The 12,500-nt window shown below is 45.7% G+C and overlaps 1 long non-coding RNA gene across 1 annotated transcript; it reads right to left on the reverse strand.

The window, feature by feature from the left end:
• Window positions 1–1,877: 1,877 nt before the first annotated feature.
• LOC123448721 lies at window positions 1,878–10,969 on the reverse strand. The gene is made up of 2 exons (XR_006631921.1): window positions 10,148–10,969; window positions 1,878–2,407 (listed from the first exon to the last, which is right to left on the reverse strand). It is a non-coding gene; the product is annotated as an uncharacterized LOC123448721 (long non-coding RNA).
• Window positions 10,970–12,500: the final 1,531 nt, after the last annotated feature.

Consider the following 12,500-nt stretch of genomic DNA (forward strand, 5'->3'; position numbering starts at 1 on the left):
ATCGGAACACGAGCTAATTTATAGAGAGGCCGGGCAGGGAGAGAGAGCTCGATCAGCTAGCTAGCTAGCTAGGGCTCCTGCCTTACGTTTGACCAGTTGCTTCGTGACGAAACAAAGAGACCGAGCTAGCGGCCGAATAGGATTCCATTTGCAGTTAATGCTTTTGTTACCATGCCAACACTAGCGACGCCGTATAGAGTTCTAAACAAACAAATGAAAAGCAGTGAACTGCAAGTCTGCAGGCATGGACGCGCCGTTCATCAATCCTAGGCCAGAATCCTGCCACCTTTTTAATTTACACCTGTTGGCAGGCATGAACCACCAGGAGCCTTCTTCGCGCTTGTTGGATACCAATCAGGTTGAATTGTGCCAGCAAATGTGCCGGAAATATAGTCTAGTTCATCATCCGTGCTCTGTTCCTCGGCTAGTCAAGCTTGAATCGGCTGAAACGGGTAGTTAGGACTGATCGAACCTGATGGCTGAGGTTACTTTGACAGGGTTTGACCCCCTCCCTTTTACTGAACCGAATCTTGACTACTCCCACTACCACATGATGTCATTCTTTAGTTACTGTGGTCCTATTAAGTATTACTAGTAACATTGGATCTCCACTGCCCTGTTAAAATAGATGAGCAGATAGGTAGATATATTAATTGACCGTGTCATCGGGGAGGTTTCTACGGAACGGCGACGTTTGTTTGCTTCTACTCGTCTCGGTCCATGAAACGAGAAACGAAAGACTACGGGCACGAAATGCGTGCGCGCGGCGTCGCGGCCAAGGCAAGCAACTTGGCCTCCTGATCCCCCGATTTCAGGCTCAGGCGTCGATTGCAGCCAAACAATCCTTGTTTTAGATGATCGAAGCATCCTTCAAACTAGGCGAACTTTTTTTCCGGTTCGCATGGCTCGTCTCTCGTGACACGGCCCTTGCATGTGGTTTCACACACACACACACGGTGCAGCAGCATGCAACAAGCCGAACTGGCCCACCGATGGCTTCGGCCCATTTATCTGAATGCACCAAACACCACACAAGCTCTCTTTTCTTTTAGATACTATCTGAGTTTTTTCAGCATTTTTTTATTACAACACAAGAGGACTGTATAAACTGAAACACAAATGGACAACACTACTCCAGAGTCCAGATTAACCCTTCAGGCAGTTAAACCCTTCACTTGAGTGTAGAGCTTGTCACACGCAGCAGAAGCTATAGCGCTCAGGTTTGGCTTGAACTTGGACCGAATTGCCAACTACAATAAAATTGAGGTCAATTTCCACGACTAGAAGTGACCATTTGTTTGTGGCAAGAGCTATTTTTATGATTGTTATTTCTTGTCATTTATGACCATTGTAGTACCGAAATAATCAAGTAGCTCATGAACTAGCCATTTTGGCAAGATTCTCTCCTCCTAATGACTGGACAGGTTCCGCCCCTGAGGATGTGATCCCCATGCTCATAAACGGTACTATGATTCTTATGACCAAATAAAGTGAGTTGACTTTTGGATCACGAGCTCCATGCAGCTCGAAAAAAAATCAAAAACCAAATTGTAAAGTTTTAAAAGATTGTGAAAAAAATATGCATGTATATAATGATGTATATTTCATATCTATAAATTTTCATGATGAAATACGCTCCGATGTGATCACTATAAAAGTTCATGTTTTTTTTGTAGCTCACATCACAATATATTTCATCATAAAACTTTACAGACATGTAGTACACATCCCTAAGTATCTCTATTATTAAAGGAAAATCAACCATCGTTGTTGTCGTCGTGATGGTTCAACCTATCAATCAAATCCATGACGTTCCCTACGCATGCCCAACCGAGAAAATCAGCCCGAGAAAACATGACAACCAACGATCGCACAAATCAGCCCAATAAAACATGCCAGCTCATCCCACAACCACCGGCCCAAAAATTCAAATCGAGTCAAACCCACGATCAAGGTCCATCGACCCCGCGGGCAGCTCCAGCGACCTAGCCAACGCACGTCGCCAGCCCGAGCGCACGTCGCCAGTAGAAAAACAACAGTTTATTCTTCCGGCAAGTTAGCCATCCGGTCACATCGTTCTCGCATCAGGTGGAGCCTCTCATGCAATCAACCTAAAACAGCACTGCTCGCCAGCTGTTGCTCACAAAACAGCACTGCTCGCCGGCTGTTGCTGCATCAGGTTTGTTCTTTCCGGCTTCGTTCTCGCACCAGGTGGAGCCTCTGATGCAATCAACGTGAATCGCCTACGTTGCTCACAAAACAGCGCTGCTCGTCGGCTGTTGTTGCATCCTCCTGGCGTCATCTTCACAGTTCTTCACCTGCCGTCTTCTGCCTCTTATGTGGCAAACGGCGGAGAATCGCCTTTGTGAGCTCATCATGCCCTAGGTTTTCCATCCTGAACTGTTTCCTGCAAAAAAAAAAAAAAATCATCATGTCTTAGCAAAGTAGCTATAGAATAAAGAAACACCCTAAACTGAATATGTGGCAGCTCACCCAATTTCATATTACTTACACATGTTCCAGTGCAATCCAGTTATAAAGTCTTATCATTTTCTTATTGCAAAAGAATGCAGTTTAGTGAATAACATATTGGCGACAAAGATGTCACAGAAAAGAGGGAATCTACATGATAAAGGAAGAAAGAGGTATGTGTATGCCAATCACATATTTGGACATAAGGTATACAGTAATCTTTCACAACTTATCCTACATTAATTCTTATCAGTTGTTGAATATGAGATGACAGCGAAGCGACAACCCACCATTACCCACCGACCACTATCTGTTTTTTTTCATACGCGACCAAACGGACACTACTAACTACAGTGCTTCGTCTTCCAACGATGATGACAATCTTCCCACGCAACTCCGTATGATGGTTCCCGTAGCTAGCAATCTCACGGCCTTTCGGCCAGTGCAACATGTCAAATACCCAAGAGGTATCACCCTTACCCACTGACATATTTTCCATTAGCATTTATACATTTCATAACCAAAGTGGTCCATAAAATGGTTTTTCAGGAAATCATTCTCGTGAAGCCACCTACTATGATCATTGTGCATCACTTGGAGGAACACATAGCAGCACTGGACATGATATTGTTTCATATATAGCGTTGAGGCTCAGCACCTCACATACTGGTCCTGAACACCTTGCTTCAAGTGTAGTCATTACATCAGACAAAAAACAGAAAAGGCCAAACGAAATAGGTTAACACCTAAACAGAAGGAGGAAATCAATGCACATCGTAGAGCAGCTAGGAAAAAGCAGATGAGGAGAGGAATTCGTGACAAAGAGAAGCCTGGCAACATATGATATCAAAGGAGAAGGAACAGAGTAGCGCCCTTAGAAGGGCGGCCTACCAAAATGTGTCAGTCGAGGACAAGCAAGACAAGAATAGTTGTGGAAGGGTGGCCTACCAAAATATATCGGTCGAGGACAAGCAAGATAGGAATAGCTGCAGAAGGGCGGCCTACCAGTCGGTCGAGGACAAGCAAGATAGGAACAGTTGTAGAAGGGCAGACTACCAAAATATGCTAGTCGAGGACAAGCAAGATAGGAACAGCTGAAGAAGCCAAAAAGGGCCGCCTACCAGAAGATGACTGACGACAATGAGCAAGAGACAAACTCCCGCCGAAGAACACGTGTGGAAAACATGTCACCCGAGGAGAAGCAGAATATGCTAGCTCAGCGAAAGGCAAAACTCACACCTAGACACAACACCCCTTGCATTGAATACGTCACAATGCCGCGACCAGATGCAGCTACCTTAGCTGCCCCCAACCTGATGTTGACCAATCATGCATTCGTAGACGAAGAAACCGCTGCTTCATCTCATGCCCCCCGGTCGGCAAGTAAGGTTGGTTACAATTTGGCATCACACAGTAATCCCCCCATCTTTACTCTACTTGGTATGTCCATCTATGTTCAACAAGTATTTACTGGATCACTAATGGTGCGGGCGAGTACCTTAGTCGTACCCTGGGCGACGATGATCAACAAGACGACCACATAAATGCGTCGCGCCAAAGCAATGATCAGCGAATATACAATAACCAGAATCAAGCCCATGAGAAGAGGGGTGAGACTAGAGCACGTCGTAGGGCTTAGAAGCGAGCTCACAAATAAGGTATGGCGGTAAAGAAGATTCAAGGGAATGTCGTAAAATGAAGAGCGCGCAGGAAGAGCATACCAAAAGGTGAGAGGTCAGCATTGCTAGATCGTCGTAATGCAAGCTTTGAAGCTAAACCGAGGACTCCCCGCCAAGCGGCAAGTACCTTAGATACGAACAAAGGAGCAACAAACTCATATTCACCACCCAGAGGAGCTGCTTCACTAGCTTCCTCCCCTTCATCAAGCACGTCGTCTTACACCATAGGGACCGAAGGTAACCCTTCCATCTTTACACTTCACCAAGTGACCAGCCACACTAAACCATTACTTACCGGCTCAACAATATTGCAGCTGATATGGAAGCACGGATGATGAGGTTATGGTAGAGCACGGATGCAGACTCTCGGCATTTCCAGGAGAGCATTTGGTTCTTTAGCGGTCACTTCTCCTTCACTACCCTTGGCGTCAGCCTAGACAACAACTACACAAACATGAAGTCTGGGGTATACACGTTTCGGGCACATGGCACTATTTGCCACAAAGTGCACTCGTTCAGTACAATAGCTCATCCTGGACATGTGAAGTTGTACTTCTACGATGATGACCCAAACTTAAGACATCGCAAGGAGGCCACCGGTAAATTGGACCAACGTGTTGTCACCAAGTTAGTTGACATCCTCAGGGGCAACCCCTACTCCCAATAGTTTAGAAGTTTGGGTGCCCACAAGGAAAACCTCGAGGAGTAGCGTATAGACCTCAACATTGACAACAAGCTAGATCAACAGAGATATAATAGACCGGTGTCATACGAGGCAGTTGTGATTTGGGTAGAGGGAAGCGATCTAGAAAACAGGTTCAACCCCAGCATTGCACTCTATGGGGACAACAACGAGAAGCATAGTATACATCCAACAGATTGCTGCTATGACCCGCTCTTGTATCCCCTCTTTTTCCCAAGGGGTGATCTTTGTTGGCATCCAAATATCCCTAAGAACAATGTCCCTTGCAAGCTTGCACAGCAACCAAGAGGGAACCACTATAATGATTCAGGTTCGCCTATTTGGTACAGTTATATGCAATAAAAAAATTGTCTATCCGTTCCCAAATGGTACCTAACCTTCTTATTTCACGTCTTTCCGAAGAAGGGAAGGGCCGGTTGTGTGTCTCTGTGAGAGACTACTACTGTTACCGACTACATACGCGCACTGCGGTATTCAAACCCATACTTCATAGAGCATGCATGTTCCTGCAGTGGGGTGTGGACATGCTCATCAAGATTGAGGGTTGTACGCTGAACTGGATCAGGGACCACCAATCACAGATACGTGCCAATCTATATCAAGGCGTTATGAATAGCATCGCAGTTGGGGAGGTGCGAGCGAGCGCCGTTGGCAAGAGGATGGTGCTTTCAGGGACGCATCAAGGGGAGCAACCAAGACATGCAGCGAAGGCATATGGACACCATGGCGCTGGTGCAGACGTATGGGAAGCCTACCATCTTTTTGACTATATATGACATGCAATCCTAGCTGGGAGGAGATACTGAATGAGCTGCTTCCTGGCCAGACATCCCAGGACCGACCAGATCTTGTCGCACGTGTGTTCAAGGCCAAGTTGGAGACCATGAAAGAGATGTTGTTCAAGAAGCACATCATGGGTGTTGTGGCAGCCCATATGCATGTTGTCGAGTTCTAGAAGAGGGGTCTTCCAAATGCGTACTTCCCGTGAATCATGAATAGAGATTATAAGCTTGTGGTGCCAAAGTAGTATGACCCCGTCATATCGTTAGAGCTCCCGGACAAGCATAAGTATCCATAGCTCTATGACATGGTCGTGAAGCATATGATGCACGGCCCATGCGGTCATCTAAATCCCAAAAATATGTGCATGCAAGAATTGAAGTGCAAGAGCAAGTACCCACGACCATTCAACCAGAATACCTTACAGGGGAAGGATTCATACCCTGTTTATCGACAGCGGGACGATGGTCGTCGGGCTGAGGTCTGCCGTCAGATTATGGATAACAGATGGATGGTACCTTACAACCCTTATATGTGGTGGATGTTCAACTGCCACATAAATGTTGAGGTGTGCTCCAGCATCAAGGTCGTCAAATAGCTTTACTAATACGTATACAAGGGCCATGATTGAGCTTCAATCAGCATCGACCAGCCTGACAGGAAACGGGTTGTAGACGAGATTAAAAGGTACATCGATGTGAGATGGGTTACTTCATCGGAGGCGATGTGGAGGATATTCGGCTTCAACCTTTCTGAGAGTTCCCTGTTGGTCCTATAGTTGCCGCTTCATCTCCCTAATATGCATAGTGTCACGTTCAAAGCGGGAGAGGACCTGAACGATGTCCTCGTCCGTGATAATGCATCTAAGTAAATGTTGACAGAGTATTTCCTCGCTAATCAGCAGCACGTGTGAACTCGAGATATCTTGTACGAGGACTTCCCGGGAAGTTTCGAATGGCAGAGAGCAAAGTATTGGAGACCGAGACAAAAGAAACACTAACTAGGTCGAATTGTGTGTCAGCCCATCCAGCTGAGGGGAAGCGGTACTTTCTACGAGTGCTACTCAACCATGTAACAGGCAAGACATCCTTTGGGGACCTAGGGATCATGGATGGTGTGCTATGTGATATCTTCCCTGAGGCTGCCAAGAGATAAGGCCTCATCGAGGCTGACAACACACTTGACGAGTGTCTTCTAGAGTCAACAGAGTTTGCGACGCAAGCCTCACTCGGGAGGCTCTTTGCAACAATCTTGGTACTCTGGGAGCCAGGTGACGTGTGTTGTCTATGTGATAGGCACCTAGAGGTGATGTTTGATGACTACCATCGATCACACATGTGCTCAAAGGCAGTGCAGCAGATGGTGTTTCTAGACATCAGGGGCATGCTACGGTCAATGGGCAAAGACATGGCATTGTTCCCTCTTCCAGACATTGACAGGACCTATGACACTACTCGATGCGAGGCAAGAGAAGTCATAGAGGAGTCCAACATCGAGGTTGACACGATGGACGCTGCTATAGCGTCCTCGCTAAATCCTGAGCAGAGGCTCGCATACGATAAGATCCTGGCAGCAGTACATGCCGGTGATGGGGGTGTATTCTTTGTTGATGGCCAGGGAGGCACCGGGAAGACCTTTCTATACATGGCAGTGCTCGCAAAGGTTCGAGGGGAGGGCAAGAGCGCGGTAGCAATAGCGACGTCGAGCGTCGCGGCTTTCATCATGCGTGGAGGCAGGACGACCCACTCGAGGTTCAAGATCCCACTCGGCATTGAAGATGAGGCATCGTGCAGCTTCACCAAGCAAAGTGGGACGGCCAAGCTTGTGCATGTTTTCCCTCATCCTACGGACGAGATCACCATGACGAAGCAGAAAGCTATTGAGGCATTGGACAATAGCATGTGGGACATCGTGAGGCGACGACACCGACCATTCAGGGGGAAAACTGTCGTGTTCTGTGGGGACTTCAAGCAGGTGCTTCCGGTTGTCACGAAGGCGTCACGGGGTCAAAAAATCGATGCGACCATGCGGAGTTCATACCTTTGGAAGGGTATGCGCCAGCTAAGGCTCGTCATGAACATGAGAGCGCATAACGTCCCATGGTTCGTAGATTACTTGCTAAGGGTAGGCATCGGCATCGAAGAAACTGATGAGGAAGGCAACATAAGGCTCCCTGAAGATATTTGTGTGCCGCCAACAGGAAACGGTGTTGACCTAGAGAAGGTAATCGACCATGTATTTCCTGGTCTAGACCACAACATGGCTGATCGAAATTACATGACATCTCGAGTGATCCTCTCCACCAAGAATGACAACGTCGATAAGATAAACACGCGCATGAAGAGCGCTTCTAGGTCGAGGAGAAGATCTACCACAATTTTGATAGTGCAGAGGATAATCCATGCAGCTACTATGCCCGTGAGTTCCTCAACAACCTAACTCTCAACGGGCTGCCTCCACATGCACTCAAACTAAAGATAAATTGCCACATTATACTATTGAGAAACATTGATCCAACTAATGCATTGTGTAACGGCACAAGGCTTGTGCTTCGGGGTTTCCAAAGGAACGCCATCGACGCAAAATCATTCTAGGACATCATGCTAGTAGGAGGGTGTTCCTTCCTGAGATACCTCTGTGTCCATCCGATGATAATATATATCCTTTCAAGTTCAAGAGGAAGGAGTTCCCTATTAGGCTTAGATTTGCCATGACGATCAACAAGGCACAAGGACAGACCATACCGATTGTTGGGGTGTACCTAATGGACCCGATTTTCTCTCACGGTCAGCTCTAGGTTGCATTGTCTAGAGCCACCGCAAAGAGGAACGCTAAGATTCTCGCCATCAAGGACGACGATGTGGGTAAAGGCTAGGGTAAGGGCAAGGAACAAAGCAAGAATTCAAAGAAGCGAAAAAGAACTGAGTCCTTATTAAGGACCGTGAAGAACATAGTCTACAAGGAAGTCCTAAGCACATAAAGTCACTGGATCAAATTATAGCAACTCAGGGTAAAGTATGTTCAATTCTGCACTACAACCACATAACTATTGTAAATCTTAATGCACACTAAACTGTGTTTTTTGATGTGTAGTACTCGAGGGAGCATTGTCAATCTTTAGGAACCATGTGTATTCCTTCCGCCACATCTGCCCATCCTATACTTGGTCAAAGTTGGACATGTTTAAGCTGGAAATAACAAGAGACCACGTGAAAATTCAAATAAATGCATGAGGAAGATGCATGGACAGTGACTTGGTAAATAAGAACAAAAATACTAAGGTGTAGTATTTCTTTCTAAGGCATATGCTTTTTAATATGGTAAAAACCTGAGGCATCTAATATCATATATATAGCAATAAAAAAATTGACTACGAGCTGAGTTTGCCATAAGTGAGCTCCTCATGTCACTACTATCTCTACTATCAAAAGATGACACTCAAGTCAATAGATACAAAGGAACATAATATGTTCATCTGCTTTTTTCCGTAGCTCTGTGCTAAGATTTAGCACGCAGGTGTGTCCTTCAATTTTAACTCATTCTTGAACATCAATTTCAGGCCTCAAAATTCATTGCTGAAGGTGATTCCAAAGTGCCATCTACATGATTAGAAACATCAACCCTTAATCTATTCAGCAATAGTGTTCTAGTGACTGGTGAATGAGTCATATTAGAACCTAAATACAATCACCGCTAACCTACAAAATGGCAAGGAGATCAGAATGGAAGCTCTGGCAAATTACCATTATAGAGCGTTCTACTGAGCTTATTTGCCAAAAGATGCAGACCTAGCTTTGTAGTCGTTTTTTACATTTGGTACATCACTATGATTGTCACCATTGGAGAGTACTGACTTTTATGTCAGGTTACCTTGCTTCAATCTGTATGATTATCCTGATGTGTTTTTCTCTGTTGAAATGCATTGTGCGTGTGTACCCTTGTTATCTCCTGGCCATTATCCTGCCTTTGCCTGATTGAAGCATACGTGATTTGCTTGATCCGATCGATACTCACCCATGCCTTTTGGATTAGGAACGACTAAAATGGTTTATAGAATAACTTCAACGCCACTTTACCTGTTCTATTAAAATCAAGTTTTAATGATTATGTCCCTAAAACAACTATACGTTTATTACACTAACTACTTTCAGTTGGTTAGCCCTTTAAGTGAGTTTATGGGAAATGGATGTGGCAAAAACTCCGAATCCAAACAACATACTCCTAACTGCATATCGATACTACTCATCTAGCTAGCCTTCAAACCATGTATGTATAAGAGAGACTCAATCTATCATCAATATGTTTGCTTACCTCCAGCGGCGATTCCTCTAGGTGGGCTTCAATAGGCTGAAGCTTACTCTTCAAAACTCCTATTTCAGCTAGATATACTACTTGACAATCATACCAAGGTGTTTACCATGTAAATTGCAATGCATTTGCTAATTAAGCTTGGAAACTTGATGTTTTAAGCCTACGTACCCTTCAGTTCCATGCTAAATTCGCCACTGCTTACCTCCAAGATCGAACTTCACCAGCGGTGCCAATCCAATAGAGCTACCAATGATGGACGCGGAGGGAGAGAGGAGAGCCGTCCGTGACAAGGTAAGATTCGTTCCTGGTCGATCTCCGCCCAACCGGGCAAGCACGGTTTGCTGCAGGGTCTCCTCGCATTGCACGGCTTGCGTTAGTCGCCAGGCGTTGCGAGCAGAAGATTACGACCGGCCTGGCGCCACGCGGCAGGGGGCGGCGGGGCGCGGGGCAAAGGGCGCCGCGCGGTGGATGTCGCCGATTGTGCTCGTCCGTTAGAGCGCTGCCCCCCGGATCTCGCCGGACAGCATGGAGTGGTGCGGGTGGGTGTGGGAGGCTCGCGACGACACAGCCACGCGGTAGGGATGGTACGGAGGCGGGGGTTGCGAAGTTCGTCCGGGATGGGTTACTCGCAGCATCGCACGGTGTGCGGATGCGCGCCGGCGGCAACACAAAGGAGCTGGATGAGTGGCTAGCACAGGGAAGGGGGCGGAATGAGTGATGAGGAGAAAGTGAGACCGGACCTCTGTAAAAGGGATGATTGGCTGTGAACGAGCAGACCAACTTTACGTGATTTTTTTCATGAAAAAAGGAACATACAAGGGTGTGGAACTGTACGTGATTTTTTGCCCATAGCAGTCGAGCTGTACGTGATTGGACCATAAAAGTTCAGCAACCGTTGGTCGTAAGTGCAGTAGTTTCGGTACTAGAATTGTTTTTTTGTCACAAGGCTCCATATCGGACAGGGCTGGAGTATATATTATAGCATAATAAGCGAGGTATTTAGGGAGTGTGTCATGGCTATCAAACTTATTAGATGTCTGTCTTTTTATTCTTTTATTTTGCAAGTTATATATGAATTATGATACTATTATCTAAAAAAAAATTGATACTATATTTAAATCATATTCTGTATATATTTCACTTCTGCAGAATGAGCCAGTCATAGATACGAACATTGTTGACTGTCAAAAAGAACCTACCAACAGAGCGCGATAGACATAGACATCGTGGACAATAAAAAAGAACCTACCGATTAGAGCCTGAAAAATTGATACTATATTTAAATCATATCCTATCTGTATTTCAGTTTTACAGAATGTGTCAATCATAGATACGGATATTGTTGACCAACAGAAAGAACCTACCAACAGGATCCAAGAGACAATAGATATGGATGAGGGAGGCCAGGACTAAGGGCTCCTCGGACCTCTGGCGTATCTTTATGAGTCGGACTCCTGGGCTTCTTCGGGCTGGAGATGACATGTACAAGGAAGATTCCACAAGACCTGGTCATCAAGACAAGGACTCCTCTACACCGACATAGCCGACTAGGACTCTTGTTATCCTAGGACTATGGTGCATTATATAAACCGAGGCCACGCTAGTCGATAGACAATCTCATATTCAAATGATCATTACTCTTAGGGTTTAGGCCACAACATCCGATCTCGTAATAGATCAACTCTGTAATTTGTAACAACAAGAGCATGACGTAGGTTTTAGCTCCATCAAGAGGGCCCCAACCTGGATAAAACACCGTCTTCTTCGTCTCTTGTTCCCCATCGACCTTAGATCCACAGTTCAGTTTCGCTACTCGATATCAGCCGGTTTTGGCACCGACATTGGTGCTTTCACTCAGAGTTTCATGGCTCGTCTTCAGATTACAGTTTTTCTGGACAACGATTTTGTGTTCGTCGTCCCTGTTTCATCGAGCGTCGCTTTGACGATTGCTTTGGTGGAATTGTGTGAAATTATATCTACAACAACTCTGCAAAATTTCACCACATTCCGATTGAGGAATCTCCGGCAATCTCCGATATACCGGAGCCATGTCAAGTCTTGATGCGAATCTCGATGAGTTTATGGCGAGGGTCCAGCGTCCAGCTTGGACATCATTTGGAAAATCCCACAGTTCAACGGATGTGGAATTCCTATATCGATCACCACTCAAAATTTCATCTCGATCCGACTATTCAAACTTCGGTAAATGTTCGATGAGTGCATCCATTTTTCAGATCAATTTTCGTTGCGAAAACAAATCCGCCCTAGTTCATCTTTCTTCATGAACGGGGTTTTGAACATCCTATTTGAAGGAATTTTTAAGAAGGTATTATGCGTTATTCTAAAACATATGCCCATAAATTTTGGGCATTTTCCAAGGCAATCTTCACCGTCACGCTGGTGTCAAACCAACCCGACAATGTTGCTCCATGGCTTCCGAGTTGTGCCAGCATCGACTCCGTTGTCGCTCTATCGAGCCAACGACAACCATCTCGGATCATCATTTCGGTCAGCCGACCAAGAGTCCGGCATCACGAGGGATGAATAACCATTAA

Source organism: Hordeum vulgare, chromosome 1H (genome assembly GCF_904849725.1).
Source record: "Hordeum vulgare subsp. vulgare chromosome 1H, MorexV3_pseudomolecules_assembly, whole genome shotgun sequence".
Lineage (NCBI taxonomy): Eukaryota > Viridiplantae > Streptophyta > Magnoliopsida > Poales > Poaceae > Hordeum > Hordeum vulgare.